Source organism: Cupressus sempervirens, chromosome 9 (genome assembly GCF_028749045.1).
Source record: "Cupressus sempervirens isolate cs-2001-9-10 chromosome 9, ASM2874904v1, whole genome shotgun sequence".
NCBI lineage: Eukaryota > Viridiplantae > Streptophyta > Pinopsida > Cupressales > Cupressaceae > Cupressus > Cupressus sempervirens.
This window is the reverse complement of record NC_143126.1, coordinates 417,942,328-417,961,156: the sequence shown is the minus strand read 5'-3', so window position 1 is coordinate 417,961,156 and position 18,829 is coordinate 417,942,328. Positions and strand designations below refer to the sequence as shown.

At 34.0% G+C, this 18,829-nt stretch overlaps 1 pseudogene; it reads left to right on the top strand.

Annotated features, from left to right (window-relative positions):
• Positions 1-18,332, top strand: part of LOC149539074 (uncharacterized) — a 34,197-nt pseudogene extending 15,865 nt beyond the window's left edge.
• Positions 18,333-18,829: the final 497 nt, after the last annotated feature.

Genomic DNA, 18,829 nt, shown 5'->3' with positions numbered 1-18,829 from the left:
CAAATTGGGTTTCCACATTAAATCTTAGTATCAATTATGTTCATGCTATTTATTTTATGTGTATGTACTAAGTTAAACTAATATTAATCACAAATAATATCTTAAGATTTTCATGATAAGTATTTGCTAAGTTATTTCAGTGTTTATCGAGTTACAACATTTGTTAGTGTAAACCAAGTGCCTGTGTTTTTGCCGAGTTACAATGGAGTTCAGTTTATACAAATTTTTGATTTGTATTGACATCTAAGGGATTTGAAATTTATTTTTTAGTAATTGATTCATCCCTCCCCTCTTAGTTACTCTTATTTTTTCAACACTATCAAGTTGCAACCAGTGTAACCCAATTCACAATCTAAAGGACCCTAGTCACAATCAGAAGCTACCAAGTTGTTTCTAGAGAAAATTGAGTCCAATGGTCTCGAGTCTTAGATGGTCGAAACTAATCTTGATATACAAGATAATGAAGAGGTCAGTGGAACATGTTTTAAATCCAAAATATGTGTGTTAGAAACATATGTTAGCAAACACCATGCACCTCATCAGATCATTGGAGACAAGTTAGATGGAACAATGACAAGAAACAAATTAAAAGGTACATGTTTCCTTGCTGAATTTAGACCTAGATCAATGAAAGATGCTTTGGATAATGACATGTTGTGTTGCCATCAATGCCAAAGAGGGAGATTATTGGTAACAATTGATTAATTTGTGTATTATCTTTGATGTTACAAAAAATATCATATCATTGTCAGTCAGTGTATGCTGAGCTCACTTGAGAATTAAAGATAGTTTCCTATCTCTACCAAGCATTCCAAAGTTTGCCTAGTTTACAAGAAAGTGTCTACTGAGTTCACTCGGGTGACAAAGGATAGTTTAAAAAAGTTGGTTGTTAACTGAGCTCACTTGGTTAATGAAGGAGATTTTGGAAGGAACTAGTGTTAACTAAGCTCACTTGGTTACCAAAGGAACTTTGTGAATATGCAATGTTAACTGAGTTCACTTGGTTCATATAGGAAAATTTCTTTGAGTTAGTATCTACCAAGCAGGGTCGACTAATGAAAGATTTTTTTGTTTTGGCATTTTGAGTCAAATTGTTTTGTTTGTTGGTTCTAGCCAACTAAGGAGATGACTATTAATTATTCTAAGTTGTATTAAAGCCAACTTAACAATTTGTAAGATATAAATATAAGGTCAAGTTGAGAATTAAAAATGTGTGGAACATATTGAAGATTTGATGATGCTTATAGGAAGTGAATTAGAAGGATAAGCAAAATATCCTTATTGAAATGAAAAGATACATTTGATCATGAGAGTTGAGATTTGTAATCAATAATTTAGTTGCATTAGAAATAAGGTAATCTCATTGTTACTCTCTAACCATTGTAGTAGTGAAGTAAATCTCTTAACAAAGTTGGATTAACAATTATTTGTAAATCTTCTAACAAGGTGGCATTTCTATTGAATTGTCTAAAGACCTCTAACAAGGCCACTCCTAATAGGATGATTAAATCCTCTAATAGGGTCATACCTAATAGTGTGTTTTGTAACCTTTAACAGGGTTGGTTCTTAACATGGTTCACTTCAAAAGAGTGAAAATTAGTAACTAGTTACAAATGGTGGTTTTTCCCAAATTGGGTTTCCACATTAAATCTTAGTATCAATTATGTTCATGCTATTTATTTTATGTGTATGTACTAAGTTAAACTAATATTAATCACAAATAATATCTTAAGATTTTCATGATAAGTATTTGCTAATTTATTTCAGTGTTTATCGAGTTACAACATTTGTTAGTGTAAACCAAGTGCCTGTGTTTTTGTCGAGTTACAATGGAGTTCAGTTTATACAAAGTTTTGATTTGTATTGACATCTAAGGGATTTGAAATTTATTTTTTAGTAATTGATTCATCCCTCCCCTCTTAGTTACTCTTATTTTTTCAACACTATCAAGTTGCAACCAGTGTAACCCAATTCACAATCTAAAGGACCCTAGTCACAATCAGAAGCTACCAAGTTGTTTCTAGAGAAAATTGAGTCCAATGGTCTCGAGTCTTAGATGGTCGAAACTAATCTTGATATAAAAGATAATGAAGAGGTCAGTGGAACATGTTTTAAATCCAAAATATGTGTGTTAGCAACATATGTTAGCAAACACCATGCACCTCATCAGATCATTGGAGACAAGTTAGATGGAACAATGACAAGAAACAAATTAAAAGGTACATGTTTCCTTGCTGAATTTAGACCTAGATCAATGAAATATGCTTTGGATAATGAAATTTGGATTGAACTCATGAATTAAGAAATAGAATAGATAGAAAACTTGGACTCTTGTTCCTTGACCTAAGGATAAAAATGTAATTGGTAGAAAATGAGTTTTCAAAAATAAGCTAAATGAAGATGGAGAAGTTTCCAAGAACAAAGCAAGGTTAGTTTGTAAAGGTTATTCCTAAGAAGAAGGAATTGATTATGGGGAAATTTTTTCTCCTATTGCAAGAGTAGAAGGTGTTAGAACTTTACTATCATATGCAACACATAAAGGATTTAAAGCTTATCAAATGGATGTAAAATTTGTATTCTTGAATGGAGCTCTTGAAGAGGAAGTTTACATAGAACAACCTGAAGGTTTTGTGGATCTTAGAAAAAGAGATATGGTCTATAAATTATATGAAGTATTGTATGGTCTCAATAAATTTCCCAAAGCTTGGTATGAAAGACTTCATAACTACTTGATAAAGATTGGTTTTCAAAGAACAAATGATAACAATGGCCTATATATCATAGAAGGACCAGACAAAAAAATTGTGTTGGCATAAATATTTTTGGATGACACTTTTTTTATAAGAAATAATGATTTATGCAAAGCATTTTTAGAATATATGAGTAAAGAATTTGAAATGTCCATGTTTGGAGAGATTAAATTCTTTGCTAAATTACAGATCTAGTAGAAGAAAGATGGTATCTACATTACTCAATCCAAATATATCAAGGAGATACTAAAGAAGTTTGGAATGAAAGATTCAAGACCAGTTGGAACACGTATGTCTATTGGACATAAGATTTCCAAGAATGATGATTCCAAAGAGGTAGATCAGACAACATATAGATCAATGATTGCAAAATTGTAATATGTATTGCACACAAGGCTTGATATTACATTAGCAGTTGGTATGGTGGCAAGATTCTCAGAAAATCTCAAAGAAAATCATATGATGGAAATCAAGAGAATCATGAGGTATTTGAAAGGTACTTGAGAATATGGATTATGGTACAAAAAAAGAGGCAATTTAGATTTGAAATCATTCATAGATGTTGACTGGGTAGGAAGTGTTGATGATAGAAAGAGCACCAATGGTGGACAATTCTTTCTTGGTAAAAGACTAATGTCTTAGACAAGAAAGAAGCATAATTGTAGTTGTCACTCCACAATAGAGGCAAAATATGTGGTAGCAATAGTTAATTGTTCAAATGTTGTTTGGTTAAAGACACTATTGGTAGGTATCAAGATAGAAATCAAGGATTCAGTGGTTATATTCTATGATAACACCAGTGCAATTAATATATCAAAGAATCCTATGATGCATACCAAAACCAAACAGTTGCTATAAAATATCATTTTTTGAAATAATTGGTACAAGATTAAGAGGTAAGATTAGAATATGTCAATACTAAAGAACAAATTGTAGACATATTCACCAAGCCATTACCTAAGAATACATTTTTGTATCTAAGAGGTAAGTTAGGGGTCATTCCCCATCTAAAGATCACTAAATGAAGTTTAGTGATGCATCAACAAGAGCATGTTGAAGATCAATTAGTTGATGTAGTATTGGAAAGGGCACATTGCATATGAATCAATACATGAGGTACATTGATACTCAATGAATATTGTTTTTGGCATAAGATATCAAAGAGGGAAAAGTTTTCTATCATATCTCACAGAAATGTTATAAAGAGGGAGAGTATATATTTTCAAATATTTCAAAGAGGGAGAACTTGGTTTCATATCAATGAAGGGAAGTTTTCTATTAGAAGAAGATGTTGAAGACAAAATTTTGTTGGTAGAGGGAGAAACTGAAGGAAGAGGGAGTTCACATTGATAAAAGGAGTTCTCATGGATGAGAATTAGAATGAAACTAAGGATATGTTCCTTACTTTATTCTTTCTCTAAAAAAATCATTATATTATGACATGTTGTGTTGCCATCAATGTCAAAGAGAGAGATTGTTGAAAATAATTGATTAATTTTTTATTATTTTTCATGTTACACAAAATGTCATATCATTTCTAGTCAATGTATGTCGAGCTCACTTGAGCAATAAAAATAGTTTCTTGTGTCTGTCGAGCATTCTAGAGCTTGCCAAGTTCATAAGACAATTTCTACGAAGTTCACTCAAGTGACAAAGAGAAGTTTGCAGAAGTTGAGTGTTAACTGAGCTCACTCAATTACTGGAGGAAATGTTGGATGGAACTAGTGTTAATTGAGATCACTCAGTTACCACAGGAACTTTGTGAATATGTAGCGTTAACCAAATTCACTTGGTTAACACAAGAAAATCATTTCCAAGTTAGAGTCTATTGAGCAGGGTCAGTTAATGAAGAATTTTCTTGTTTTGGCATATTGAGTTCAATTGATTTGTTTGTTGGTTCTAGCCAATTAAAGAGATGAATATTAACTATTCTAAGTTGTATTCAAGATAACTTGACAATGTCTAAGATATAAATATTAGGTCAAGTTGAGAATTGAATGTGTGGAATATAACCAAAGATTTGAATATGCTTAGAGGAAGCAAATTAAAAGGATAATAAAAATATCCTTGTTGAGCTACAAAGACACATTTGATCAAGAAGGATCAAGTATATAAACTAGAATTGAGATTTGTAATCAGCAATTCAGTTGTATTAGAAATCAATTCATCTTATTGTTACTCTCTAACCATTGTAGCAGTGATCTAAATCTCTTAATAGAGTTGGCTTAACAACTATTTGTAAATCCTCTAACAAGGTGGCATTTCTAGATTCAATTGTCTAAAGGCCTCTAACAAGGCAACTCCTAATAGGGTGATCAAATCCTCTAACATGGTCACAGCTAATAGTGTATTTTGTAACCTTTAACAGAGTTGGCTCTTAATAGGGCTCACTTAAGAAGAGTGAAAAATAATAACTAGTTACAATTGGTGATTTTTTCCAAATTGGGTTTCCATGTTAAATTTGGTGTCAATTATTTTCATGCTATTTCTTTTATGTGTTTGCAATTAAGTTAAATAAGTCTAATCATAGATACTATCTTAAGATTTTCATGTTAACTAGTTGTCGAGATATTTTAGTGTTTGTTGGGTTACAAAATTTGTTAGTGTAAACTAAGTACATGCAACTCCTAACAGGGTGATCAAATTCTCTAACAAGGTCACATCTAACAATGTATTTTGTAACCTTTAATAGGGTTGGCTCCTAATAGGGCTCACTTAAGAAGAGTGAAAAATAATAACTAGTTACAATTGGTGATTTTTTCCAAATTGGGTTTCCATGTTAAATCTTGGTGTCAATTATTGTAATTCTATTTCTTTCATGTGTTTGCAATTAAGTTCAATAAGTATAATCACAGATACTATCTTAAGATTTTCATGTTAACTAGTTGTCGAGATATTTTAGTGTTTTTTGGGTTACAACATTTGTTAGTGTAAACTTAGTGCATGCAACTCCTAACAGGGTGATCAAATTCTCTAACAAGGTCACATCTAACAATGTATTTTGTAACCTTTAATAGGGTTGGCTCCTAGTAGGGCTCACTTAAGAAGAGTGAAAAATAATAACTAGTTACAATTGGTGATTTTTCTCAAATTGGGTTTTCATGTTAAATCTTGGTGTCAATTATTGTCATGCTATTTCTTTTATGTGTTTGCAATTAAGTTAAATAAGTCTAATCATAGATACTATCTTAAAATTTTCATGTTAAGTAGTTGTTGAGTTATTTCAGTGTGTGTTGGGTTACAACATTTGTTAGTGTAAACTGAGTGCATGTGTGTTTGCCAAGTTACAACATAATACAATTTAATTATAGTTTTGATTTGTATTGACATCTAAGGGATCTAGGATTTATATTTGTAGTAACTAATTCACCCCTCCCTTCTCAATTACTTCTTTTTGGAATTCTTTAGAATAACTAAGAGGTGGGGGTGAATCATTTATCCAAGGTCCAGATGTACAAACAAAACTTTTCATAGCTTAGTGAACCCATAAAACATTTATCATCATGCATGCATCCATAAGATTATGCAATCACTTAAAGCTTGTAGGTTATTATCAAATTAATTTGTAGAAATGTAAACATGAAATATAATAGATTTAATAACATGTTTGACACAATGATTTACAAGAAAATCCAATTTGGGAAAAACCACTAATAACATGCTACTCTTTCTCACTCTTCTGAAGTGATGCCCTATGAAAGGCCAATCCTATTAAAGGTTGTAATGCACACCATCAAATGTGACCTAGTTAAAAGATTTACAAATGACTATTAGGTCAACCTTAATCCAAAGGATTTACCCTAAATTGATACAATTATTAGAGAGTAACACTAAGGATTGATCTGATAACAACTTACAACTCCATTTGTAGATTATATATCTTTATTTCAGTCCTCCATTCTTCTTGACTTTCACACACTTTAGCTCTGATAGCTTGTTCACCATTCAAGCATCCATACCATTAAGCCTTCTTGCTTAACTTGCTAGTATAGACTCTTCACATAGGTCATTGAATGAAGCAATACCTTAGACTCCTTGTTTTCCTTAAGTTCTCGCACATGAAAACTCTTGCTTCTGACCAACCATTCCTATAAATAGAGAATTAAGATATTTTTTCATTCATTCTCCATTATCCAAATTAAAGTTAGGATAGATTAGGAAGGATTCAATGAATCTACCCCTCATTCCATTTCATTTTTAGAAAATTCTCCTTCAGTCCTCTTTGAATTTGCCTCAAAATGATTTACCATGAATTCTGTGCCACCAACTCATCAACCTTATCTTCCAACTGGTTCACACAATCTAAGAAAAAAAACTTGTCAACTTAGATCCATCGAATTCATGATCTTTCTAATAATCCTAACACTCGGCATTAACTTGCTTTTGATGTTCAATACAAGCTATGTTGCTTAACATCCTCTATAAAATCACTCAGCATGAGCTAAAGTTTACTATTGCTTGAAATCAATGAAACTTTACTCAACATCAACTATTTTACTTGGCATACACTAAAATAGACTTTTACTCAACTCTAACTAATTTTCTGCTCAACTTGCACTGACTTTGCTCGACACCTACTGTCCATTTGGTCAAGCTTGGTAGACAAACTTTTTTTAACTTGTTCTTCTAAAAAAATTTAGTGTAACTAACCTTTACAACCTTATGTAGATTATCAATGCATTATAGTATAACTATCTTAGCTAATTCTTGTACTCCTTTTCATATTATAACTCAACCTTTCCTCTACATGCTATTGTTACATCATTTGATCAAATCCTCTTCATCAATCAAATAAGTGATAGTACTTAAATCATATAAATAGTTGTCTTACCAACAAATAGTAGGTTTGACATCAATGAAAAAAAATAATTGAAACATAGTTATCATACTTGTATCAATCTATTTTCAAAAATATCCCCTTTGGCATTGATAGCAATCCAAACTGATCAACCAAACTGAATTAGTTTAAATAGTAAGACCAACAAAATACCAAAAAGAAAATAATTCTTTGTATTGAAATATTTCCCTCTATCAGTATCTTTCATCTTCTGAATGGATTACAAAATTCTATTTTATTCTAATCAATAGACAATCAACTCATCCTTATGACTCTGTCTAAATTACTTCTTATATCTCCCTCTACATTATCTTCCTCTTACTAGGTAGATGTAATTAGCTCTATATTAGTAGTTAGAATGTCTCCCTTATACTATGTTGATCACCCTTTAGATATATGTCTCTTCTAATTAGTTCCAATCTCCCTCTTTATTTAATGTCTATCTCTCTAAATATCTCTCAATCTCTTGTATTTCTCCCTCTTTGACAACAATGCTAAAGACTTGTCATCATTGCATGCATATATGAACTTCTTCAGTTTCTCCCTCTATCACCTTGCTTATGACTAATTTGTAGTTCTATCTCTTTGATTACTTTAGGTAGCTGCTAAAGTAAGATCTATTACATCTATGTGTAATATATTCCAATCAACTTTTTTGATGTAGGGCACTCCTCTTGTTTCTTAGATATCCTTTAATAGGGGTATCACGCCTAGTTTACCTCTTAGATACTCATTAGCTTAGATAATGATTTTGTGAAGATATCACCAATTTTCTCTTTTGTGTTAACATATTCCATCTTCACCTCTTTATCTTGAACTAATTATTTCAAGTAATGATACTTGATTGCAATGTTCTTAGTCTTTGTGTGCATCACAAGATTCTTTGATATATTTATAGCACTTGTATTATTACAATAAAGTGTCATTGATTTAGTGATCTCTTCCTTCATACCTTTGAGTAGTTATTTGATCCATCAATTAATGTACAATTTACAACAACAACAACATCTTCAACTTCAATAGTAGATTGTGAAGTGCAATTTTGTTTCTTTCTAGTCCATATAACTAGCCTCTTGCCTAAGAAACATATGCCTCCACTTGTGTTTTTTCTGTCATGAATGTTTCCAACCCAATTAGCATCAATATAAGCTCTTAATTCCAATTTCTCATTTTGCTTTTAGTATAGACCATATTCCTCAGTTTCTTTCAGATATCTCATTATCCTCTTTATAGCCATCAAATGATTCTCCCTACGATTAGCAAAAAATCTTGCAACTATCTCTAGAGATAATGCAATATTAGGTCTGATATGTACTACATATTGTAATTTTCCACTCATAGAACTATATAATGTTTGATTCACCTCAGTCGAATCATCATTCTTTGACAATTTATGTCCTATCACCATTGGTATACTTACTAGCTTGGAATCCTTCAATCCAAAAGTTTTTAGTATCTCCTTGACATACTTTGACTGAGTGATGTATATACCATATTTCATCTAATATACTTGCAAACCTATGAATAACATGATCTCTCCAAACATAGACATCTCAAATTCTTGTTTTATTTCATTTGCAAAAGCCTTACATAAAGCATCTTGACCTCCAAATATGGTATCATCAACAAAAAATTTAGATAACAAAATACCTTTGCCTTTCTCTATCTTCAAGTACATATTGTTGTTATCATCAGTTCGCTCAAATCCAATCTTCACAAGATAATTATAAAGTCTCTCATACCATGCTCTTGGTGCTTGCTTTAAACCATATAAAGCTTTGTGTAATCTACATACCACATTTTTATTGTTAAAATCAAGAAATCTTTTTGGTTGTTCTATGTAAACTTCTTCATCTAATATACCATTTAGAAATGTAAATTTAACATCCATTTGATAAACTTTGAAACCTTTGTATGCAAAATAAGCAAGTAGAGTTCTTACTCCTTTCAATCTAGCAACAAGAGAAAATATTTTTCCATAGTCATTTCCATCTTCTTGTGCATATCCTTTGTAGACTAATATTGCCTTGTTCCTTGTGACTTCACCATTTTCATCTAGCTTGTTTCTATATACCCACTTGGTGCCAATCACATTTTTGTCTTCTGGTCTAGGAACTAGAGTCCATGTCTTGTTTTTCTCAATTTTTTCAATCTCCTCTTCCATGGCTTTACTCCACTCCACATCTTCTAAGGCATATTTGACTATTTTAGGTTCTTTCATGCTCAACAAACATGCATTATTTCTCAACTTTTTCTTGTCATTGGTCTAGCATCTTTATCTCCAATAGTTTATGCAATAGGATGATGTCTCTCGACATATTTAGACAATATTGGTTCAGCTATGGTTTCTTCATTTGGTCTTTCAACTTTTGAATCACTATGTACATCTCTATTAGGTAATTTAGCATTTCTTTCATGTACACTAATCTTACAATCAGAATGTGCCTCAACTTCATTCTATAACTTAGCATTTGAATGTAGCTCAATTTTTGAATGCAACTCAACATTCATAGTATGTGACTTGGTAGTCACTAAAACCTTTTTTTGGTCTGTAACTTGATTTGCAACATCTTCTTCAGTAAACATACTTTCATAAAAGTATACAAATAATTTGTATTCTTCTAGTTCCTTCATAGGTTCTACCTCATGTAATTCTATATGTTCATCAAATTTCACATTTGCACTTTTCACAACTTTGTTAGTGTTAGTATTTAAACACTTATAAGATTTACTTCTTGTGGAATAACCTAAGAATATACCTTCTTCACTTTTTGCATCTAGTTTACCATTCTTGAAATCTTTGAGAATAAAGCATTTTCTTCCAAATACCTTAAAATATTTTACATTGGGTGAATATCCATACCATAGTTCAAAAGGTGTTGAATGAGTACCTTTCTTAACTTGTACACGGTTCAAGGTATAGGCAGTTGTACTTACAACTTCTCTCTAATATTTCAAAGAAACATTTTTCTCCATCATGAGTGTCCTAGCACAATCTATTAAGACATGTTCTCTCTTTTAAAAATTCCATTTTGTGGAGGGTTTCTAGGAGAAAATGTCTGTCTTTTGATTCCTCTGTCATTACAGAACATCTCAAACTCATTTGATGTAAATTCTCCTCCTCTGTTAGATCTCAAACATTTCATACTTTTACCTATTTCCTTTTCAACTCTTGCTAAGTACCACTTAAACATTTGGAAAGCATTAAATTTCTATTTCAAAAACATAACTCTCATCATTCTAGAATAATCATCAATAAGAAGCATAATGTACTTATCTCCTTTGTAGCTTTTCACTTCAATTAGTCCACACAAGTTAGTATGAACAATATCTAGTATTCTTTTACAGATATGAGTTTTACTCTTTAAACTTGACTTTGTCATTTTGTCCAACTAACATTGTTTGTATATTATATTATCAGGATTCTTCAACTTAGGCAAACCTCTAACTTTTATCATGTTACTGATACCAACCAAGTTATCAAAATTAAGATGACATAACCTCTTGTGCCATAGCCACACATCATCAAATTTTACAACTAGACAAGGACCATCCTCTATATCAAGGTAGAATAGATTACTCCTAGTTTGATTACCCTTTCCAATCAATTTTTCATCAATATCATATATATTAGAAATATTGTTTTCAAACTCAACCATACATCTTAAATTATTTAGTTGTGACACACTCAATAGATTATTGTTAATTCCTTCAACATAGTAAACATTTCCATATAAAATCTTTTGTGTGAGTTTGATAAAAACCTTTTCCTTTTATCAAACATGGTGCATCATTACCAAAATTTACACAATTTCCATCATAAAAATTCAAGGTAATGAACTTACTTTTATCTCTAGTCATGTGATATGAACACCCACTATCAATGATCCATCTGTCATTCTTGTTCACACTAGACACAAGTGTAGTTGCCTCATCTTCATCAGATTCATCTTTCATTGTAACATACACCACTTCATCATCAGATTCATCTATTGTTTCCTCTTAAGTAATGTAGCAAGATTTCTTGCCTTTGTCTTTGTAATCTTTGTTTTCTTCATCTCTTCTATTTTTGTACTTGTCACCACCTCTGTAATTCTTCTTCTCTAGACATTTAGAAGCAATATGACCAACCTCATTGCAATTGAAACAAATGATAGGTATTTTACCTATAAACTTGCCATTACCTCTATGGAATCTCCTTGCCAATAGTGCTTCAATTTGATCTACATCATCCTCATCTGTATCACTATCATTGGAAACATATTTTCTCTTGTTCTTCTTCACATTAGGTTCTTTCAATGACAGCTTAGCTTTGAAATCAAATTCAATATTTTCAAGTTTGTAATTATCAAAGTTAAATATCTCAAAAGCAGTGAGTCTACCTACTAGACCTTCAAGAGTTAGAAAATTCCATGGTATACATCTAAGTTCTTGAATTGTAGAAACTCTAATAGCATATATAGGTAGTAATTTTCTTAAAACTTTTCTTAGTATAGTATCATCATCTATTGTACCAATAGATTCTCTTATTGCATTAACAACATCTTTTATCTTTGAGAAATATTAAGCAATATTTTCACCTTCTTGCATTCTCATATCATCAAGCTTAGCTCCGAGACTCTCAAATTTGGCTCTTAGAACATTCTTGTCTCCTTCATAGATGGTGTGTAAAGCATCCCACATTTCCTTTGCATTGTCAAGACTTTTGATATCATCAAACTCAACTTAGCTTAGGGCAGAGGCAATCTCCAACATTTCTTGGTTGTGTTCTTCCTTCTTTTTCAGATCCTCAGCAATTAAGGCTCCAGCAGGATTAGCATGCTCAATAATAATGGTATACTATGCATGATCTCCAAGTCCTCCAAGGTGTAGCTTCATCAAATTTTTCTATGCAGGAAAGTTATCTCTATTAAGCTTGGGTACTTCTCTTTTTGACGTCTTGATCTTTGTGCTTCTAGTACCCTCAAACTAGTCCTCTTAAGTAGATGACTCTAATACCAATTGCTGAAAATCTTTAGAATAAATGTGGGGGGTGGGGGTGAATTAGTTATCCAAGGTCTAGATATACAAATAAAAAAATTTCACAGCTTAGTGAACCCATAAAACATTTATCACCATCCATGCATCCATAAGATTATGCAATCACTTAAAACTTGTAGGTTATTGTTGTGGTGTCCACAACACACGCCCCATTCCTAAGGAATGGGGACCCCCTACTTTTTTTGACTCCCAAACTCACTGTTTGAGAGTGAGGAGAATTTTTTTTATTAAAGTTAAAGTATGAGTCATCAAAAATCAAAAAAACACAAAAACATTGGAAAATTTGAAAAAACACAAAAAATTAGAAAATCAAAAAAATTACAAAAACATTGGCAAAATTGAGAAAATTATTTTTAAAAAAATTAAATTTTTTTTTAAATAATAAAAAAAATATTTCAAAAAAAAGAAAAGAAAAAAACTATCACATGCATCCATGCACGTGGGCGAAGTGTGCACTGCGCAGTGAAGCATGTTGCACATGACGCCTGGCATGAGGGTGGGGGGTTATAAAACCCCCAAAACCCTTCTCATATTTTTTCCATGTTTCAGTCCACAAGTGAAGAGCCACCGAATAGGTATGTTGTGAGACTCAAAATATCATCGTGGCTTGCAACACCATTCAAAGGTCATGCCCTTGCTGGCAGTGCCATCTGTTGTGGCACCCTTTGTCATGCCCTTGGAGCTTGTCCATAGTAGCACCCTTTGTCATGCCTATGCCAGCAGTGTCATCTGTAGTGGTGTCATTTTTTGCATTAGCACCGATGGTGCCATCCACCATGGCGTCCTTTGTCGCACCCTTCGCGCTTGTCTGTAGTGGCACCCTTTTTCGTGCTCGTGTTGGCGGTGTCATTCATAGCGGCATCCTTTGTCACACCCACATTGGCTATGCCATCCGCCATGGTGCTCTTTGTCATGCCCTTGGCACTTGACCGCAGCAATGCCCCTTGTCGCACCCATGCCAGTGGTGCCTTCTACTGTGGCGCCATGTGTAAACCACACCATGAAAACGTGCCCACAGTGATGTTTTGTCCATTGTGCCATGTTAAGGACATGCTCATGGTGTTTTTGTGCTCGTGGTGTCATTCAAATCCCATGCCTGTGACACTGCTCTACTCATGGCGTTGCTCCATGCCATCGCACATCAAATGCCCAAATATTTAAAAATTTTAAAATAAAAAATATATAAAATGTTTAAATAAATATATATATATATATAATGTTTTAAAAAAAAATTAAAATATATAAAATGTTTAAAAAATTTTTTAAAAATTAAAAAAGGGCATAAAATAAAAATAATAAAATTTCCAAATGGGATTTTTTTTGGTTCAGTATTTTGCTTTACATTTTATCTAATGACTAATAAACATTTTTCTCGCAATATGTAGGTGATTAAATGGTATCTACATCAAGAGTAGGACCAAACCTATAGTATTCAAGTTCCAAGGTGTACCTTCAAAGTCAAGATTTCATGATGATTGCATTGAGATTAGAGACACCGACCTCAGACACATAGACTTAGGTGAATTCTTGAGAGTTTGCAACAAGCCCACAAAGAGGTAAACTTTGGTCTCCACATTGATCTGTTTTGGGTTAGTGAATGCAGCCTCTCACGTTGTGTCAGTTCAATTGGCTAAACTAATCATGGCCCTATCACAACATTTTGTTCCTAATGAAAGAGTGGTCAAGAGCATCATAGGGGAAGTGGTATTGAATTTGTGACTTGACAACATTGACAAGGTTTTCCACCTACCAAGAGTAGATTAGTTCAACTAACTTTCCTAGGAAGTAGCTGAGAGATGGTATAGGGATCATCAGCAAGAGGTCATTGACATTATACAATCATCATACCTTATTGAGAAGCCTCCTTGGGGAAGGATAACTAAAAAAGTGGATATGACTTGGGGATACATGAAGGAAGACATTGGATACTCCATTATTCTCTTGAGTAGAGTCATGGGCTTACCTATAGAAGGTCACCTCAGCACATTCATGGTCAAATTCATTGAGACCATTAGACAGGTGAAGATACCATTGGACTGGGCCACCACACTAAGTGAAAACTTGTGTGAGCAAGTAAGGCTGGTGAAGGACAAGAAGAAGTTTTACATGACTTCTTACTTGGTGTACCTGCTTGTAGCAAGGGCAACAAAATATACCAGTTTGTATAGGAGAGGTAGTATGTAGGACTCTAATGCCTGGCCTTACATAGTTTATCCTCAGTTGGTGAAGAAGAAGCTCTCAGCATAGAGCAAGAAATATATGATTGTGAATGATGTGTTCATCTTTGCTATCATATGATTCATTGAGGGTGACTATAGGAAAATGCTATCTTACGAAGCCAAAGCACAAGTCATGGCTCTTGGAGCCTACTTCATCCAGTTCAAGATGTTCATGTTTTTATGGGTAGCTAATGCATCCATAAATCCTAGGAAGCTTTCGAGATACCCAAGTGACAAGTTGGTACTATTGAAGATCTCTAGCCTATGAGAAGATAAAGAGGCAATAGAGACACTATTGGGAATGGCCATTGGTCATTGGGCCATATCAGGTGAAGCAAAAACAAGATATTCCCTCCTTCAAGTGGGAGTGGAAGAACTATCCTCTTGAAGAATACAACTCTCCCCAGCCATACTTTGACAATGTTAAAAAAGTGGAGAGTCTAGCAGGAAAAGACTTCCATCATGAGGATGTTGTTGAAGATCATTGGATGAATGCTACAAATGACTACGATGTTTGCATTAGAGATTATTGTAGGATGACTTTGTATCTAGTAGAAAAGGCTCTCCAGTTGAACATCTCAAAGGAGATAAGGCAACAAGATTCTAAGGAATTATTGGATCCCCTGTTCAACACAGATAAAGTTGGTGAAAGATCTATTCTGAATGGCAAGGTTGATAGGGAAGAAGGTAGTGATATTAATCGTCGAGCGAGGCATGTTATTAGAATGACAAAGGATTGGATCAAGAAACATTTTTCCATTTGATCCAATTCCTAACACAATAATCTTCCATGCAAATGCTCACCTAGAAAGAGGTAGAGGCAAAAAAGTAACAGTTCTTATTTTTGTGCTCCAATCCCCTATCAAGCCAGAGATAGTCTACCAGCTTGATCGCTCAGTGATATATTATTGCACAATCAAAAAGGTGCACTTCTCTAAATCATTCTATTCGAGGTTCTCCATAGATTGGAAATTTCGAATGCCGACTTGGAGCTCCCTAGTCATGGAGTGCAAGGGGCATACAAATGAGCATATAGGAGCTCTCAGCTGAGCCTTGGAAATACAACCCTTTCTAGTAAACCACAAAATGGGAGATTCTTTAGACAAGAGCAAGAGTGCTAGTGTCAAAGAACTCTTGGATCATGCAATGCAAAAATGAAACTAAATTAGGATGAGATGCACAATGCAAGCTATGCTAAAAATGAGATGGGAATGTTACAAATCCAACTATTAAGCTATGTGATCTAATTATTTGCAAAAGAAACTACACTATCATGCAATATGATCTTAAGACTAATATGAAGGAAATGAGAGAATGAGACAAGGAAGAGAAGTTCTCCACAAAGCTCCAAGGAAACCTGTTAGAAAACCTGCAGCATGAAAATATTCAAAAGATGGATCCCTTTTGAGGGGGAAAGCTCTCTCCCTTTTAAAGATGTACGAACGGTGGAGACCAAGATGAAGATGGTGGATGATCAATGGTGGAATTCGAAAATAGGAGTGATCCATGTGCACACACAAGTCAACCAATAGAATATAAGTTGACTTGTCATATAAGACAAAAGTCTCACAAGCCTTTTCTTTTAATTGTAAAATAGAAAAATGACTTTATGTGTGCACTTTAAGTGAGTTAGAAGAATGGGGTGTTTTATTTAATTAAAAGGGGACATGTTATTTTAATCAAATAATGAACTTAGGATATCATAGTCAAACTATAGGTTATAATCAAATAAATTGATTATTAGCAATTTGGTCTAAGTAAATGATTAAATTAATTTAGCCAAAATGCTAAGAAGGGGGCTAATAGTCTATATGACCATTTTTAGGTGATTACATTTGCCCCTCTTTGACTAATGCATGATCAATCTGGGAACACATTATGTCAAAGAAAAATAGAAAGCCAAGTAGGCAGTGATAGATATAGATATCTGATTCCAAAGAATGAAATGCAGAAATAGATAGCAAGTCCTGAATGCATAGCCTGATAGTGGTAGTACTGAACATTAGGAAGATGATGTTAGGATCCGAAAAGAATTCTAACATCTAGCAAAGAAAATAGATCGAGAGCAAGTGATTAGGTCAAACAAATGTTCCTAAGAAATAGATAGCTGTAACAATCAGCAATAGAGTATTTCTGCCCCCTCGGGATCGGAATTGAAATGAGGTAAGGGGATGCAGAAACTGGCTAGACATGAGAAAATTAGAATAGAACAATGTCCAAGATGACAGATAGATGATTAGAACCCAAGAATGACTATAAGAAATTGGTAAAATGCCCTAGTTTGACTAGAGTTGACCTTGAAGGATATAGCATAAAAATTAGGTCAAATCTAGTAGAGAGATGATTTAGATGTGAAAAGGTGAATAGAAGGAGATATGAAGTATAGAAATGATGAAGACATGAAGAAATGAAGATGCCCCAGCGATGATTCAAAAATTAGACCTCAAACAGTCAGCTAACTGCTCAGAAGAAGGTAAAATTTTAAAATGTGATTTTGACCATTAAGATGAACTCAGATTTTGATTTCGATCCCAAAAATGGATCCAAGACATCAAAATTAGCTAGGGGTGAAATTTTTGCACAATTCTAAGGAGTTTTAAAAATTAGGTCAAAATGAGGTTAGAGGCTATAAAAGGGGTCCAAGTGTCATTTTCACTATTCATTTGTCTTTTTGTGATTTGAGAGATTTTGTGTGGTCCACATAGCATCATGGCTCAGGCGAACATTCTTCTTCATCGACACCATTTCGAGCGCAGCCAGTTGCACAACTGGCCAGAGCGATATGGGGCGCCGGTAAGTGACTATCTTTTTGTTGCTTTTTCGAGCTTTTTGTGAGTTTTTCGCACATTTTCAAGCTTTTTAAAAAAAATTCGCACGATACTTTTTAAAGTATCACACGACTTCAGAAATATTATCGCACGATACTTTTTTTCAGAAAAAATGTCGCACTGCTTAGGAAAATGTGTCGCGCGAGCCACACCCAAATGTCGCACGACATGGTGCGAAGTGTCACGCCACATAAAAATGTCGCACTCTTATTTAAAAAAGTATCGCACGACACTGTTTCAGAAAAAAGTGTCGCACTCTTATTTAAAAAACTGTCGTGCGACACTGTTTCAAAAAAGTGTCGCACTCTTTTTGGAAAAAGTGTCGTACAAATAGTTTTGTTGTTTTTCTGAATGCTTTTTTTTGTCATGTGACTATTACTGATGATTTCTTGTTTTACTTGGATAGGAGGTATTCCTGGCATTACAGATTAGAGCTCCCAAGGTGGTTGGTTTGCGCATTTAGCAGCATTTGAGTGATGAGAAGCAGATTGCGCTAGTGGCTATGGGCTTGCGTTGGGTTGTACGGATGCCCCATATTTGGGCAAACCACGATTTGCTATCTGCGTTGGCAGAGAGGTGGCATAGCGAGCATAACACCTTTCACTTACCGACCGGCAAGGCGTCGATTACCTTGGAGGATGTATATCGCATTCTGTGAGTGCCATGCCATGGCAAGCCGGTAAGTTACTTGGTTAGTAGTTTGTTGATTTAGCCATTTCAATGTTGGATGCCAGGTGTAATGATGTTAAGTTTTCATGATGGCACAAGTGTACTATGACACGACCCCGACAGAGGGGCGAGCGCGAGTGTAGGAGCTCTTCCAAGATGTGACCATTCTGGATTGTCACCTGAGTTGGGAGAGATTGATGACTGAGTATGGATATGATTATCCTTTGCCCAGCTTGTTATGTTCTTTGGTAGCCCAAGCCCTAGTGACAGACCAAGGCCAGAAGGGCTTTCCACTAGGATGGGGTCAGCTGGTATATGATTTGATCTCTCAACCACGTAGGATGGCATGGGGGCCTGTGATATTGGCAGAGATGTACCACGAGCTTCATGAGATAGTATATCATGAGGGTGGATCATGGGCATGCGAAGCAGTGTTAGCGCAGATTTGGGCTTAGGAGCACATCGTTGTGATCCAACCACGGGTGC